The 18,452-nt window shown below is 42.1% G+C and overlaps 1 protein-coding gene across 1 annotated transcript in view; it reads left to right on the top strand.

Annotated features, from left to right (window-relative positions):
* The window catches only part of inpp5a (inositol polyphosphate-5-phosphatase A), a 621,533-nt gene that overhangs the window by 187,715 nt on the left and 415,366 nt on the right, over window positions 1–18,452 (top strand). The gene's annotated exons all lie outside the window — the stretch shown is intronic.

The following is an 18,452-nucleotide window of genomic DNA, read 5'->3' as shown; positions in this document are numbered from 1 at the left end:
CCCCCTCAATCCCACCCCACCCTGAAATACTTAACTCCTCCACCCTCCCACCAGTGTCCCGCATCCAATCTCCGGACGGAGATCCGAAGGCGTGGGAGTCCCGGCAACTGACCACAATATCGGAGAGGAACGGCCGGCAGGGGCAGGTAAGTTATTAATCCACTGCTTTGCATTCATTAACATATTTAAATTCTGCTCCCGTCACCAAGCGGCAGGGAGGCTGCCACAATGCCTCACCGCTGCCGGCAATATCAGGCCGGGCCTTCCCGGCGTTGAGGCCCGTGGTGGGCCTCTCGCAGCGGCATTTTCCTGGCCCCCACCCCCGCCACAACCCCTGACGTCGGGGGGTCGGTAAAGTTCAGCCCATGTTTAAGATATGACTATCTTCATGCATGAATGAAATTCAGTGGCTCTTTAGAAGAACTCTGGCTACAATAATAGTCAATATCAAGGCTTCAGAGTTTTTACTTCAGGCTATACAGGAAAAACTAATTCCAACAAAAAGGCCTATTATGACCATAGTTCAGCACTATGCCCAGCTTATTTTTAACATCAAGTCAAGGGAGAATATCAATGAGGAAATGATTGAAGAATGCTAAGTATAATTAAGGATTTCTGTTCAGGCAAGACAAAACACATTTTGTTGTGGCTGAAACTTGTTAAAGATAAAATTGTGATTATGGTACAAGGCAAGTACAGGAACTGAATGAGTTATTGGTAGTGTGGGAAATCTTACCTCTCAGTGTGTGAGAGATCAGAAATCCCTTCAATTAAGGCCTAGTTCACAACAGAGTTCCAAATCTCTTGTAAAATTTGGTATAAAGAATGCACATTTCAGTTTGTTTTCCATGAACTGTGAAAGCCAATAAAACACTTGTGCAAAGATCTTAATATTATAGTTTCTGCGTATATATTTAAAAAAAGTAATGAAAAGATACCAAAAGACTGAAATATGTTTTGGCAGTTCAGCAGAACAGTCCCTTCAGCTAAATGCGCTACTGCTTATTGAAACATACATGAATATTGAGACTAGTACACATTCTATCTGCATGAGGAGTATCTGGACAAATTTAGAGATTGACACTGGTCACCCACAACAATCACAGGGTAATAGTACAAGTGGTACTTGTGCCCCAATTGGCATTACAAATGATAATGCTGATAGGGTTAGATGAAGTAGTGTGGGAAGGGGCTCATGTGGAATGTAAACACTGGTACAGATCAGTTGGGTGGAATGTTCCTGTGCTGTAAATTCTATTGATATAATTCTATGAGTGCAATAAAATTTTATGAGTACAATCTACAGATGGCAGTTCAATAATCCTTCCACGAACAATATCTCACAGGTCAAAATTGAGAAGATTGAGGGATAAATCTTGGCCAGGATACCAGGGACAACTCCCCTCTTATTTGAAATAGGTCTTTTAAGTCCACCGAGCGAGCAGATAGAACCTGGATTTAATGTCTCATCTGAAAGGTGGCAGCTCTGACAATGCAGCGTTCCCCAGTCTCAGACTAGATTTCTGTGTTCAAGTCTCTGGATTGAAACTTGAACCCACACCTTCTGACTAACAACTGCAGCATGCCGAGTGTATTCTACAACAGCAACTTGCATTTATAGAGCACCTCTAACATAGTAAAATGTCCCAAGGTTCTTCAGGGGAGCATTAACAAACAAAATGTGAGGCCGAGCCGCATAAGGAGATAATAGGACGGGTGACCAAAAGCTTGGTCAAAGAACTTGATTTTAAGGAGTGTCTTAAAGTAGGAGCGAGGGATAGAGAGTTGGAGAGCTTTAGGCAGGGAATTCCAGAGCTTCAGGTTTAGGCACCAATGGTGGAGCAATGAAAATTGGAGATGCATAAGCATTGGAGGAGTGTAGAGATCTAGGGATGCAGGTGCATGCTAGTGAATTACTGCTTTTCTTGAACATCTCAGACAAAGGACTTGCTGCACATCATACCTAGCTGCACCTTATAATTAAGGCTGATACTGGATAAAAAGTGTGGAGAATGTTCTTTCTCAGTCTTTTCATTCGGTGTCCGGCTCCCATCTGCCTACCGTCAAATTCCAGCCTCTCTATCAGCACAATAATTCACCTAAAATGTTAAAACATAAAACTGGACAAGAATTGTACTGCCAGTCAAAAAATTCTAGAGATCCCATTTTGTGCTACAATTTTATCCAATCATACTGATGGAATACAAATCTGCCTAAAGAACCTATTAGTCAGACAGTGGATGTTCCCATTCATGTCTAGGTCCAATTGCAAATAATAATGGTGAGAGATGAGCTGGTCATTTTTATTTATGATTGGGGAATTTTGCAATTCAATCTGAGTGATCAGAAAACCAGTATGAAATAGCAGTGACCTAAAGCCTTGCCATTTCTTTTTTGTCTGATTTCATAAAGCCTACATGCAGTTACTCCTGCAGGGAGAAAGATATTTTACAATCTCTGAAGAATCATTTGATAATATTTGAATGGTTTTGGAGCTTGACACAAGTCAGCATGTCTTTTCTATTGAGCAATGATTACTAAAGGCTCTTGTGAGCTCAATCACCATTATCACTCCAGGTAAATCAGACCCCCATTATTCCAGGTGAAGGTTCCGTGTCATTATGCTGTTGATAGCCTGGTTAACTAGGTCATATATAGTGATCCAGGACCTGATGCCCCAATAAGCAGTTGTTCTGAGCACATTCGCTGTAAAGACCTGTATTAGATCTATTTGAATTCACATGAACTCATTAGTCCAGTGTTGTCCATATGCTAGCCATGAGCCACTTGCTAATTGTGAATTCACCATGAGGCGAATTGCATTTTTGATCAGTGAATAAAACATGGGTAATTGACACTGTCATTAGGCACTTAATCTCAAAGCTCATTTGCGTGAAAGAAAGTAGAGTGCGAGTGTTTTTTTTATTGTTCTGTGTGCTTTACTTCCTTTGTTACTGCTTATTGGTTATCTAATGTGTAACATGAGAGTAAACACTGGACTACAGCACCATGGAAACACCAGCAACATTGCTTGAAGAGGAGAACGTCCATTGCAGTCAGCTTGACCAATAACCACTCCAGAGCACCTGAAGAAAGCAAACCCAACCAATAATGAGCAGCTCCAACAGGGTATGCCATATCAAAGGGGAAGCATTGTGTATGGAGAGCAGCGGCACATCTGGTGCATCTCATTGTGCAAATCAGCATTCTGAGCAATCACTCTGATAACATAAGACGTAGGAGCAGAAATAGACTTACAGCCCATTAAACCTGCTCTGTCATTCCATAAGATCATAGCTGAACTTCTACATCAACTCTACTTTCCTGCCTATTTCCATATCCCTTAATGCCTTTAGGGCCCAAGAATCTATCTATCTCCGTTTTGAATATACTCATCAACTGAGCATCCCAGCCCTCTGGAGTGGAGTATTCCAAAGATTCACAACCTTCAGAGTGAAGAACTTTCTCTTTTCCTCTGTTCTAAATAGCCATGCCCTTATCCTGAGACCTTAGATCCCACTAAGAATTTTATATATTTCAATGAGATCACCTCTTATTCTTCTAAACTCCATAGAGTACAGGCCCATCCTACTCAATCTCTCCTCATAGAACAGCCCTCTTATCACAGGAATCAATCTAGTGAACTTTCATTGCAGCCCCTCCAAGGCATGTATATTTTTCCTTAGGTAAGAAGACCAAGGCCTCACCAAAACCCTATATAATCACAGCAAGAATTCCTTACTCTTGCACTTTACCCACCTTGCAATAAAGTCTAACATGCCATTTTCCTTCCTAATTGCTTGCTGTACATACGTGTTAACTTCATGTGAGTTGTGACAAGGACCCCAAATACTTCTGAACACTAACATTTAATAGTTTCTCACATCTAAATAATAATCTTTCCCCCTTCTTCCTACCAAAATGGATTATTTCACACTTCCCTACATTACACTCCATCTGCCACATCACTTAACCTGTCCATATCTCATTGCAGCCTCTTTGCTCTCTTACTTTCCTACCTAACTTTATAGCAACAACAAACTTGGATAGATTACACACAGTCCCCTCATCTCAGTCATTGATAATGATTGCAAATAGTTGAGGTGTAAGCACTGATCCTTTCTGCACTCCACTAGTTACACCTTGCCTACCCTCTGTTTTCTTTGTTAACCAATCCTAATGTATTACTCCCAATCCCATGAGCCCTAATCTTGTGTAACAAATTCTTGTGTGGCACCTTATCGAATGCCTGCTGAAAATCCAAATATACAGTATCTACTGGTTCCCTCTTATCTACCCTGATAGGTTAAACTCTCAAAAACTCTAATACAATTGTCAAATGCGATATTCCTTTTATAAAATTGTTGACTGTACCTAATCATATTGTGAGTTTCCAAGAGCCCTCATACAACCTTCATAATATTAGATTCTAACATTTTCTTTACTATTGATGTCAGGCTAACTGGCTGATTGTTGCCTGTTTTTGCTATTCCTCTCTTGAACTGCTGTGTTACATTTGCCACCTTCCAATCCATGGGGACCATTTTAGAACCTAGGGAATACTGGAACATCAAAACCAATGCATCCACTATCTCTGTAGCCACCTCTTTTAAAACCCTAGGGCCATCAGGTCCAAGGGACTTGTTGGCTTTTAGTCCCATTAATTTCTTTAGTACTATTTCTTTACTGATCTTAATTATTTTAAGTTCCTCACTGTCATTAAAACCTTGGTTTCTCACAATCTCTAGTCTGTTCTTAGTGACTTCTACTGTGAAGCCAGACACAAAGAGCAGGATTTTCACCCCCCCAAGATGGCGAGTACCAAGGCGGGCAGGCATGAAAATTCGTGCCACTGGCGGCGTGCTGGTTTGCCGGCAGCATCCTGTCTCCAGGCCATTTCCCATAGGTGGATGGGGGTCAGCAGGGCTAGCCGCCAGCAAGTGGCAGGTAGCCAATTAAGGGGAATTAAGGCCTGTTGTCAGAGGCCAATTTGGAATATTCCAAGTCAGCCTGCGGCCCCCTCAGGGCATTGGAGACTTGGCCAGCTGCCTGGAGGTGAACTCACAGCAGCAGACCGGAGGGCCAGTGCTCCAGTCAAGCTTTGAGGCCCTCCCTGCCTGCCTGGCCGCTGTGCAGGGGTTCTCCCTGCACAATGGTGGCCCAGCTGTTGATTCCGTTTTCTAATTTAAAAGTTTAAAATGTTGGAGAGAGGGAAGTTCAAGATGGAGGCGCCCTGTCTCTCTTTCTTACCTTAAAAGGCGGGCTGCTGCTCCTTCCAAGCTGGAGGTTCTCCTATTGGCCCTCCAGCTTTAAGAACCAGCCCGCCGTCCTTACTTGGATGGCGAGCCTACCCTTTGGCCACTAATTGGTCAATCTAGCCAAAATCACTGCTGCGTGACTGTTTCCCACACAGTGCGGGTTTGTGATCCCCATTTGATCCCGATGTTGGGGTCGCAATCCAAAACCCAAAATCCTGCCCTTTTAAATACTTAACGTCTGCCATTTGCTTACTCCCCATTATAATTCTATAATATTCTATTTTCTCCCTCTTTATCAATTCTTTTGTCGTCTTTTGCTGATTTTTAAAACCCCAATCCTTAGGCTTACTACTCCTTTAGGCAATCTTCTAACCCTCTTCTATTAATCTAATACTATCTCAACTTCTCTAGTTAGCCATGGCTGTACCAGCTTGGAGTTTTTATTCCTCAAGGTAATGTATATTCCTAGAATTATGAATTAGTTCTTTTAAATGTTTGCCATTGCTTCACTATCATATTTTAAAATCTAAGTTCCAAATGTACCTAAGCCAGCTCACCCCTTATACCTCCATAATTGGCTTAGTTCAAATTTAAGACCTTAGTTTCAGACTTAATCACATCAATCTCAAACTTAATATGAAATTCTTCATAGTACAATCACTCTTCCCCAGAGGAAGCTTTACAATAAAATTACTAATTACCCCTGTCACAATACTAGATCTAAAATAGTCTGTTCCCTTGTTGATTCCTCAATATATTGTTCTAGAAAAATGTCTCAAATGCATTCCATGAACTCATTCTCCACGCTACTTTTGCCAATTTGATGAAAGCCACTTGCTACTGCTAAATCTAAACAACTAAGCCTAGAAGCTGTATTAAGTTGTACTGCGTCTTTTATATTCATGCCAGAATTCCAATCCGACAAAATTTTGCACTAAAAGTTACAAGAAGCACACTTAGTTTTCCACTAAAATTAGTGCATATAGCTAAAATAGTATCACCATAGCCACACCTGTGGCTCGTCAATGATTTCAATTGGAGATTGTTGCATTAGCCTTTTGGAACGATAATAAATTAAATAGACACCATAATAATAGTGGTTCTGTGCAATCCTAATCACTTGAGTGGAAAGTAGTTATACAATTTAATTTCAAGAGTGTTATAACCATGTAATTATATGCATCTGAATAGATATTGTCATAACTTGCCTACCTGTTGAAGGAAATTAGCCTAAAGGTGACGGACTGTTGAGCACCTTCCTTCATCAGAATGCTAAGCTGAATTCTACTGTATATATTAGGGGATTTTTTTTAGAAATATAAAGCTTAAATTTGTTTAAAAGTTCATTAACTTTTAATCGTGTTTAAACCAAAGGATAGCAATGTTATACAATCATTTTTATGTGGGCCAGTATAGTTCATATAAGGACATCTGCTTTGTTACTTTTATTTAATTGAACAATTCTGGCAATTTGCCAAAGGCTTAGTGCAGCACATCATCAAAATGAATAAAAGAAAAGCATGCAGAGAGCCTGCCACACCCCACCCCCGCACTTGCTGCCAAACCCCTAGACCCTTTCCCCCACCCTACAAAATCCCTCCCACCCTCACTCACCTGCAGTCTGGGTCCAGCTCCTCTGGTGAGTTCATTACCGGCAGCAGCCACTGCCTCGACAGTGGCGCTGCTCAGTGAAAGAACTGCTGGCTTCTGATTGACCAGCAACTCTCAGCAGGCGCGACTTCTGTCGCCAGGGTCCTTAATCCCAGGGAAGGCCCGCTGCTGTCCAATTAAGTGCCTAATTGGCACTTAATGCAGCAAGCCTTCCCCAGAGGCAGCGATGCGGGGCTCTTGCCGGCCCCTTAGCTGGAGGTCAAGACCCCTGTTGCCCAGATAAAATCCTGGCCCAGATGTCACCATTAGGTCGTTGTAACCTGAGTTTTCAAAAATTTAAAGGTTGTAGGAAGAGGGAAAAACTGAGGGAGGTCAAAATGTCCACAGTTTTGAGCTCCTGGAAGATAATTAATTAGTACCATTTGTGTCAGCTGTTGGTAGCACTCTCACCTCTGAGTCACAAGGTTCCATGGTCAAGTCCCTCTCCAGGGCTTGAACACAAAAATCAAGGCTGACACTCCAGTGCAGAACCGAGTGAGTGCTGCACTGTCAGAGGTGCTGTCTTTCAGATGAGACTTTAAACTGAGTCCCATCAGCCCTCCCAGGTGAATGTAAAAGATTGCATGACACTATTTTGACAAGCAGGGAAGCTATTCCCAGTGTCCTGGCCAATATTTATCCCTTAATTAACATCACAAAAACAGATTACCTGGTCATTATCACGTTGCTGTGTTTCTTACGTTACAGTAGTGACTACAACTTCAAAAGTATTTCCTTCACTTTGGAGACATCCGGTGGTCATGAAAAGCTCTATAATACATGTCTTTCTTTCTTTCCATAGACTACGTAGTGATTTTAGCACAGTGAAAGTTTAGGGAGGAACAAGAGGATATAGGCAGCATAATTGGAATTTACAACAGGGCTTGCATTTATATGGTCACATTAATGTAAAAAAAAGCCCCAAAGTATTTCATAGAGGTGTGAGGAAAACATGCTAAGCGAGAGAAGGAGAAATTAGAAGGGGTGACCAAAAGCTTGCTCAAGCATGCATTCATGTGAATGCAATTTATCCTCTATACGTGGTGGCCAGTATAATGCAGTATTGTTGATAAAATTATTATTTTTTTATTTTTTAAGAAAATCACTTAGCCTGTATATTCCCTTTTGAATTACTATGATTTACGGGAGTTACATTCGAGTACTGTTTTGTACTGTATTCTTAATGTCAATTCTTAACCTGCCTTGGACGTGCTGATGACCACAAGAAAGCCAGTTAGTATTTTCTAGGGTTTTAGTGTTGAGGTTTCCATAGTTGGTGCTTCGACTTCACTTCATTTAAATGGAATTTTATTTTTGCTTAAATGCATCTAAAGAAAGAAGGGGCATCCTTGGAATATTGCGCCTTGTCGCTTTATCGGAACATCTCAAAGTGTTTTACACTGTATTTACTTAAGTGTGGGCTCCTATCCAGACTATTTCAGAAGAAATGGAAGCCTAAGGGAAGTGAAGTCTGCCTCTAAGACTCTTTCTGTATTACATTCTGCGCACCATAATAAGGTGCAAACTAGTGAGTAAACACAGCTGTTTCTGCCTGAAATAAATGGTGCATTTAAGATGCTATAACCAACAGCTTTGGAGTTGTCATTAGTGGAAATGTATAACAGTTATCGCTTTTTGGCTGATATAAGCAACTGCCCGTTTTAAACGTGGACAGTTTATGTGGTGGTGACTGTAATATCCGTATATTTGGGAAAGGGTGGAAACACTGTAATTGAGAGGAAGAGGATCGAGGTGTGAGATTGGTTTTCCCCATCAGGCAATAAGCTTTTTCCTGTACAGGACTGCGAGTGAGGTGCTGGGGGAATCCTCTTAACAGTCTTGAGCTCTGTTTGAGATAAGGAGACCCAAAAGAAAGAAGAAGAAATATAGATCCAAGCTTTCTGACATTAATTTGACTGCTCTGCAGAGTAAGGGAAGCATCCACTCTAACCTCACATTTAAAGATGAAGATGTAAAGATATGAAGATTTCAAACTCTCAGCAAGTTTCAAATGCAGCTCCAAGCTGAGCCAGTGTGAGCTATAACGGGGTAATGTGCCGCCCAGGGCTGTCTCACATTGTTCAGCTTCAATGTGTTTAAGTAACAGGACTGGATTTGCAGCTGACTTTGATATAACCAAGTTTCATACCTGGAACTGTTTTGTACTGACCTGAAAGTGGAAATGGAAATGCATCCAAAACATATTGCAAAGATTAACCTGGAACTGAGGGACCTTGCGAGATCGCTCTCGTCTAAATAAATTTGCGTATTCTGCTATTTTTAAACAAACAGGAGAAGATTTTTCACATGGCTAATCTCCACCTGTTAATGCACTATCTAAGTAAACCATGTAGCTTTGTTATTATAGCAGTAACCTAAACATGATCTTTTATGTAAGTGCATTTGGTCACAGTAGCTGCCTGGCTTAATATTATTTGGTTACCATTGACTACAAAAACAGAACATACAGATGGTGAATTTTGCAGAAAGAAAAAAAAATGCAGCAGTTTAGTTTTTTTTAATCTAAAATAAACTACAGTATTTAAGTTATGTACAAATTATAGATGAAATAATCTTCATGCCATTGTAACTATCCAGTTGCAGGGTAAAATACTGCCGTGAATCAGTTTTTCCATGTATGCAAGGATTAATGTAGCCTGCCAGTGAACCCACTAGGTAAGGACTCAGCATGATTGACGTGAAAATTGTCACATCTCATATCCCATTTGTACAGCTGGCACCGGTTTTAATGTGCTCCCTGCTAACCAGAATTGAATCCTTCTGCTAACTGCATCAAGCTGGCAGCTGCAATTCATAGCTGAGGATATTAATTCTGAGGCTTGTGTGAGTGTGCGCACAGCAGGAATATGATAGCACCTATTTTGATACAATTAGCAATGGGAAATAATAATGGCCTGGCTTGTCATAGAGCTTTATGGGTAGGACAAAGACAAAAGTTTGTTTGTTTGAAGCTTTGTGCATTTGACATGGCTTTGATGCTAGTGTTCCAGGTATGGAACTTTGTAATTGGCTATGACTCCTGTCTACTCTTCACATCACTCCCCCCACCTTGTCAACCAACAATAACTAGTATTTTATAGTGCCTTTAATATAATAAAACCTCCCAAGGCGTTTCATAGGGATGATTTATCGAACACAATTTGACACCGAACCGCATGAGATACTAAGATAATGAGTAAAGGTTTGGTCAGAGGTACGTTTTAAGGAGTATCATAAAAGAGGAAGCACAGAGAGGTTTAGGGAGTGAATTCCAGAACCTAGGGCCTAGGCTGCTGAAGGAATGACTACTGAAGGCATAACTGCCAATGATGAAAATCAGAGATGCGCAAGAGATCAAAATTGGAAGAACGTAGATATCTCCAAGTGTTGTAGAACTAGAGGAGGTTACAGAGATGGTGAGTGGCAAAGGGATTGCTGAACGAGGCTTGGAGTGTTAGGATACAGGCAGCAGAATTTCAGAGAGCTCAAGTTTGTGCAGGGTGCAAGGTGGGAAGCCAGCCCGAAGAGCATTGAAATAGTCAAGTCTAGAGAGAACAAAGTTAGAAGTAGGTGATCTTGCTGATGGAGTGGATATAGGGTTGAAAGCTCAGGTAGAGGTAAAAGGACAGAAGGATCCGAGCAGTCTGGTTCAATCTCAGACCGTGACCAAGGAGCGGGATGGAGTCAGTGCTTAGGGAATGGAGTTTGTCGCAGAACCAAAGACAATTGGCTGGATTTTCCTGGTTGGGTCGTGATCCCAACTTCAGAGCTCCAGGTTGGGAACCTAGAAGTGGCCATGGCGGGAAGTCACTCACTATATTCCTGGAGGAGGCTAGTTAAGAAGCTGCCTCTGGGAGGCCCAACCAATTAAAGACAGGGAAGTGGGAGGCTCAATCAGAGGGCCCGCTGCGATGTCTGGCCCGCAGCCCCACCTGGAGATGAGGACACTGCGGAAGTGCCTCAAGATGGAGGCACTCTCTGCAACATTCAGAAAAATTAAAACACACGCATGGTCACAGTGTCAAGCCATCATTGTAGAGAGGGAAACCCCTTCACAGGATGGCTTGTGGCCATTGCATCCCAGTGGGTCCGTGCTGGGGTGATGGAGAGGAGATGTCGGTGACCCCTGGCTTGCTTCCAGGAGGCTGCCAGCAGTTCAATTCTGGGCTCTGGCCTCAGTGCGAGGCCCTCCACCATTGTTAAGGTCCCGGCGATGCCATCACCTTTCCCCCAATTTGCCCACAAATGGGCTTAATTGGCTACCCGCTGCTGCTAGGCAGGTAGTCTCAGTCGCATTGACCTCACCTCCAGCAAAATTGCTTGAAGGCGGGGACACGTCGGGTAGCTGACCCAATGGTCTATATTCAGACTCTTCTCCCTGTCCCGCCACCTAACTTGCCTCCGTGGGACCAAGAAAATACAACCCAATGGCTTTAGTCTACCCAATATATAGTTGGAGGAAATTACTGCTCATCAAATACCGGATGTTGGATGAGCAGCGTGACAGATCAAAAACAGTGGAGGGGTCAAGAGAGATGGTGGTGAAATAGAACTGGGTATCATCGACGTACATGTAGAAACTAATGTGCTTTCGGATGATGTAGCCAAGGGGAGGGATCTAGGTGAGAATTGGAGGGGGTCAAGGATAGATCCTTGGGAGGCCAGACGTAACAGTGCAAAAGTTGGAAGAGAAGCCATTGCAGGTGATTCTCTGGCCACGACTGGATAGATAAGAATGGAACCAGGCGAGTGTAGTCCCACTCAGCTGAACAATGGAGGAGAGGTGTTGGAGGAGGCTGATCTAGTCAACTGTGTCAAAGGCTACAGACAAATTGAGAAGGATGAGAAGAGATAGTTTACCTTTGCCACAGTCATATAGGATGTCATTTGTGAGTTTGAGGGCCATTTGGTACTGTGGCAGGAGAGGAAACTTGATTGGAGGAGCTCAAGCATGGAGTTGCAGGAAAGATGGACACAGATTTGGGATGCAACAACATGTTCAAGTACTTTAAAGAAGAAAGGGAGGTTGGATATTGAGCAGTAGTTTTCAAAGACAGAGGGGCCAAGGTGGGTTTTTTGATGAGTGGGGTGATAAAGCAGATGTAAAGGAGAGAGAACAGAACTTGAGCAGAGGGAATTGCTAACATAGGCTCCAGGAGGGGAAGTTGGGTGATCAGCATTTTGATGGGAATAGGGTCGAGGGAGCAAGAGGTGGGTCTCGTGGACATGATGAGTTTAACAACATTTAAGAAGTATATAGATGAGCACTTGAATCGTCATAGCATACAAGGCTATGGGCCAAGTGCAGAAATATGGGATTAGAATAGTTGGATGCTGGATGGCCGGCACAGACACAATGGGCCGAAGGGCCTGTTTCTGTGCTGTATAACTCTATGACGCTATGACTCTATGAGTTCCAAGAGGGCATGAGGGGAGATAGGAGAGAAGCTGGAGAAAAATGAGATCAGGGCTAGGGCAGGAGAGAACCTTAGGGTATGGTTAGCTTGGTAGGCTGTGGAAGGGAGGGAAGCAGCAGAAGTGACTGAATTTATAGCCTCAGTCTCAGTGACAAAGAAGTCCTTGAGCTCCTCGCACTTGTCGGAGGGGGCGGAGGAGAGGGATTAAAGAAGACCATCTGTAGCGGAGGCCTATGATTATATTTGTATTCCAGGATGATCCAGAAAACAGTGAGCAGTTTTGACAGAGGATAGCAGGGCCTGATGGTGCTTTATGTGGTTCAGCTATAAATATTCAAGTCTGCGTCTTTGAACTTAAGGGAACGGAGATGACAGCAGCATCATTTTTTGCCTGATTTGGCATTTGTCTACTTGCTCAAACTTTGACTATATAGGCTGCCAACCTTTCTATCTGTCCAGTTAGTGATCATTTATTCGCTTGTGTGGAGTGATCCAGTTAAGATAGTGAAATGTAACATTCATATTGGAGGTAAGGGCTTTACTATTTTTATACAGTAATGACCTATCTGGTAGTTTTGTATATTCCCAGGTACATTCACTATGGCTGTCTGTCACTGTCCTGAGTTAGCTGGTCTCTATTGGTGTTGCAGTGGGATGCTACAATTGGTTTTAACATCCCTGTGACAGATTAGGTTCCCTCACCAGCACCTGCTGTAAATGTGCACACATTGAGACATCTGGTAAAGGCAGCGTTGGGCTTATCTGTGGTCCCACCTCTCTCTCCCTTGTGCACCATTATTTCCTGATTGGATTTGTATTTGAAAAATCTCTCAGTGTGATTTAGTGATGTTCCATTTGCTGGAAATTCATGAAATTGAAAATAATTTGCAGTCATCATTACAATAATCTGACCCCTCCAATATTTATCCCTAGATCTCTACCATTGGAGGATTTAAAGGTAGCATTGAAGTTTGGCTCAGGCAATAATTTTACATTTTAAATGCAGCATTTCAAATATATAGAGGACAGTAGCATAGTGGTAATGTTACTGGACTAGTAATCCAGAGCCCTGGGCTAATGCTCACATATCAATTAATTGATAAATCTGGAATAAAATGCTAGTCTCACTAATAATGATCATGAAACTACCAGATTATTGTAAAAAAATCCGCCTGGGAAGGAAATCTGCCATCCTTACCCAGTCTGGCCTACATGTGACTCCAGACCCCACCAATGTGGTTGACTGTTAGCTGCCCTCTGAAATGGCCTAGCAAGCCGCTCAGTTGTAGGTGGCTCATTACCACCTGCTCAAGGGCAAATAAAAATGGGCAATAAATGCTGGCCTTGCCAGCAATGCTCACATCCCAAGAATGAATTTTTTAAAAAAGTGATTAAAAGGTTATTATTGCAGTGGGGGACCAGAATCAGAAATGGTTTGTAAGGAGAAAACTGTTCAGTGCTGTGTGTATAGAACTGAACAGTTCATCACTCTCCGCATAGAAAAGAAAACCTGCCAGAATAGATTACTTCAAACATGTGCTGTTGTGGGTAAATTAAAACATTTTCACTGAAAATAATTGATATCTGGGGGCATTGAAGCTTTTCAATGCTCTTTTCTATGACATTTTCTGCTTAATGATGTGCTGGATGTCAGTGTTGGGGAATATCTGGTTGTACTTTTGTGGCTGATTCTTGCACTGATATTACAACAAACAGTTCTTCAGAGTTGTATTGTTACCCGGGACATTTGATGCCATGAGTTTGTCAATAACAGTGAACCATGTCCCTTTTATTTTCTCTTCTTGTAATGGCACAAGATTCTTGTGGTGTGTGACTATGGAGGTAGACACGTAGAGAGACCTTGTTAATGTGATGACAGAAGTGTTGTTGGTTCCATTTTGTCCTCATGCTAGACATGGCTGATGCTGCCACTGTAGAACCACCATTAGCAACACATTTAGTTACAGTGAAAACACACCTGCACGCATTTGTCCCTTTTAAATGTTCTGATTAGTCAAGTTTTGTCTTCCCCTCCTCCCCATGCTCTGAGACAATTCTGCCAAGATTACACAAAAACAAGCTGAAAATATGGGAATCTATATACATGCCAAATAAAATGTTTGTGTTGTTCTTGTCATTCATAATTTGCATTCGGATTAACAGCAGACTGAATTATGTAAATGGAGTTCAGGCATAAGTGGATTCTTCCTATGCTACTCATTATCCCCTCATCAAACCCATGCAACGTGGCTGTCTTGTTTAATGATAATAAATGCCAGTGGATGACCACCTGAAAACTTTCAAAAATGTGATTGGGAGACTGGTGCTTTTAGGATCATTGGTTCCGAATGGAACCCTGTCACAGAGATCAGTCAGGTTGCCATACGTACGGAGCATCCTCTGTGCGGGGTATTAGGAAGGTGCAGGATGCAAGCACTTACTAAAATTTACTATTTCTACACTTTTGCTCGTGTATTGAGGACAAGCAGAGAAAGTTAATATTTTCTAGAGTATTTGGGTGGACAGCATGAGGCAGTGATGAGGCTCAAACCAATAACAAGAGAACTCCCAAGTGAATTTACTCAAGTGTTTGCTGGCAATCACTGTTTAGAATGACCTAATTAAATCTGTAATGGTTTGATAGTGGATTAACTGCACATGCTCAATCACTCAAGCCATGTTCTTTCCAAGTTACATGACTGCCTATTTATACATTAACTCTTCAAGCTAGCATATAAAGTGACAATGTAACTGTACATGTTCTGTATACCATACTGTTCTGCACAGTATGGGTTGATAGCTTTAGTTAAATGATCTGTCTGCTAGAAGTGAAAGTAAGAGCAAGGAGTTAATGACAGTTACACAGATGTAACTGCCAATGACAGATAATGTCGGAAATCAGCACATTAGTCAGCAGGTCATGACATTTTGGGTGGGTGTCCTCAAAGGGGGACATTCAAAACTTCATAACCTGCCTTTTCTCTTATGAATTCTGGCTACATTTTGCATATTTCAAGCATTTCCTGTTTTGCATTTGGATTTCCAGTATTTGCAGTACTTGTCTGCTATTTTCCTGACTCTGGAGGCAATGGTGCTGTGATCCAACTGATGCTATTATGCAGCTAGTACAGTAGCACTTCAGCATATACACCATTTTGAAGATGACACATCTTTCTTTAGTTTCAAGAACGTTAGTTAAAGCAGTACTTTAGAAAAGTTTTTCAAAAGTAATTTCCGATGTAAAAATTTTAATTTTGTGAAATTAATGTAATAACCTGACCTCCCCACCACCACCACTGAATCTACTATAGAAAGCAACATTGTGCTATACAGGTTACATTCAGAATCCACAAGAAAAGTGAATCCACTCTGTAGTGTCTGTGGAGCTCAGTCTGAGTCACTGCCTTCAGCAGTAAAGTAATAGGGATGGAAGACTGAAATAAAAACAGAAATTTCCTGAACTACACAAGAGGCCCATAGCATCGGAAGAGAGACGAGGCAGGTTAATGTTTCAGATAAACAAATATCTTCTGATAAAAGGTCTGAACCTGTCCTTTCCTCTTTTCAGAGATCGATGGATCTGCTGCCTATTTGTGGCATTTTCTGTTTTATTTCAAATTTCCAATATTTAGGAACATAGAAGCATAGAAATTGCTAGACAGAAAAAGCCCAAGCTCCATCTCGTTCACCATCTACCATCTTGGTAATCAGATGATATAATGATATTGGAGTTGCATTGCAACCATCTTCAGCCAGGTATACTGAGTGGATGATCCACCTCGGGCTTCTCCTGAGGACCCCACCATCATAGATGCCAGTTTTCAGACAATGTGATTCATGCCACATGATATTAAGAAATGGATGATGGCACTGGATATAGCAAAGGCTATGGGCCCTCACAACATCCTGGCTGTAGTATTGAAGATTTGTGCTCCAGACCTAGCAGCGCATCTAGCTAAGCTGTTCCAATAGAGCTACAACACTGGCATCTACCTGACAATGTGGAAAATTGCCCAGGTATGTCCTGTCCACAAAAAGCAGGACAAATCTAATCCAGCTAATTACCGTCCCATCAGTCTACTCTCAATTATCAGCAAAGTGATGGAAGGTGTTGTCGACAGTGCTATCAAGTGGCACTTACTCAGCAAAGACCTGCTCACCAATGCTCAATCTGGGTTCTGCCAGGGCCACTCAACTTCTGACCTCATTACAGCCTTGGTCCAAACAGGGACAGAAGAGCTGATTTCCAGAGGTGAGGTGAGTGTGACTGCCCTTGACATCAAGGCAGCATTTGACTGAGTGTAGCACCAAGTAGCCCTAGCAAAATTGAAGTCAATGGAATTGGGAGAAAACTCTCCACTGGTTGGACTTATAACTAGTACAAAGGAAGATGTTTGTGGTTGTTGGAGGCCAATCACCTTAGCCCCAGGACAGTGCTGCAGGAGTTACTCAGGGTAGTGTCCTGGGCTCAACAATCTTCAGTTGCTTCATCAATGATCTTCCCTCTAACAGAAGGTCAGAAGTGGGGAATAAAAACAAAGAATGCTGGGAATACTCAGCAGGTCTGGTGGCATCTGTGGAGAAAGAAACAATGCCTATATGATTCAGTACTATTAGTAACTCCTCAGATACTTAAGCAGTCCATATCCATATGCAGCAGGACCTGGACAACATTCAGGCTTAGGCTGACAAGTGGCAAGTTAATATTTGCACCACACAATGAAGTGATTTATGACTTTAACCCCTTTAACCTTATGGACTAAACCAAATCAGGAGTACATCCCTATAATTCTTCCTTAATCAAGTTCAAACAGACAAATTCTCAGACACTTAATTGGGTCCAAATAATTGTACTAGCTTTCCCTCAAAGAAAGAAAACCAACAGAGAATATTGCCATCTTTCAGATAGCCTATTAATATTTATGGCTAAGTCATAAATATCCCTGATATAAGGGCCTGGGAAACTCTCTTCAACATGTATCTCTCCCACTTAATGTTTTACTGGAAACCCCCTGTTTTCTGAAGTTGTAAGCCCTTATCTGGTCAAACTTTTATAATTGTGTTTACTTGACCTCAGATTCCTATAAGTCCATTTTCTATAATTGCCTTTTTATGGTACCTTAAAGCTACCTCCGGAGCCGATTTGTCTGCATCAACAACCCCATAAACTAATTAAGTTCATTGCTACCTCTTACTGAGGTCACACAGTATATTTCAATATGTGTGTTTATCTTCCAAGCCCCTGACAACAGAGACACAAATAGATTTCCCAACTTGTTCATAATAGGGACCTTGAAATTTTTTGACTTTTAAAGGGGAATGTCAGTGAGTTTTAATAACTGATCATCCATTCAATCTTTACTTCTAAAAGGCATAATACACTAACTATTTCCAAATTCTATTTAATTAAGTCTATTATGCCTATATTCCATCACAAGAAGTGCCAGGCAATGGCCATCTCCAAAAGAGAGAATCTAACCATCTCCCCCTGACATTCAAAGGCATTAGCATTGCTGATTCCTGCAGCATCAACATCCTGGAGTTACCATTGACCAGAAACTTAACTAGACCAGCCATATAAATACTGTCAGGTCAGAGGCTGGGAATTCTGTGGCAAGTAAGTCACTTCCTGACTCCCCAATGCCTGTCCACCATCTACAAGGCACAAGTCAGGAGTGTGATGGAATACTCTCCACTTGCCTGGATGAGTATAGTTCCAGGACACCATCCTGGACAAACCAGCCATCTTGATGGGCACTCCATCCACCACCTTAAGCATTCACTTCCTCCTCTATCGGAGTCCAGTGGCAGCAGCGTGTACCATCTACAAGATGCACTGCAGCAACTTACCAAGACTCTTTCGACACCACCTTCCAAACCCGTGACCTCTAATATTATGAAGGACATGGGCAGCAGACGCATGGGCAGGTCACCACCTGCAAGTTCCTCTCCAAGTTGCACACCATCCTGACTTGGAACTATATTGCTGTCCCTTCACTGTTACTGGGTCAAAAACCTGGAACATCCTCCCTAACAGCATTGTGGGTGTACCTACCCCACATGGACTGCAGTGGTTCAAGAAGGCAGCTCACCACCACCTTTTCAAGGGCAATTCAGGATGGGCAAT

This window comes from Heterodontus francisci, chromosome 20, assembly GCF_036365525.1.
Source record: "Heterodontus francisci isolate sHetFra1 chromosome 20, sHetFra1.hap1, whole genome shotgun sequence".
Lineage (NCBI taxonomy): Eukaryota > Metazoa > Chordata > Chondrichthyes > Heterodontiformes > Heterodontidae > Heterodontus > Heterodontus francisci.
Note: the sequence above shows the minus strand (reverse complement) of the source record. Positions and strands in the feature narration are given on the sequence as shown.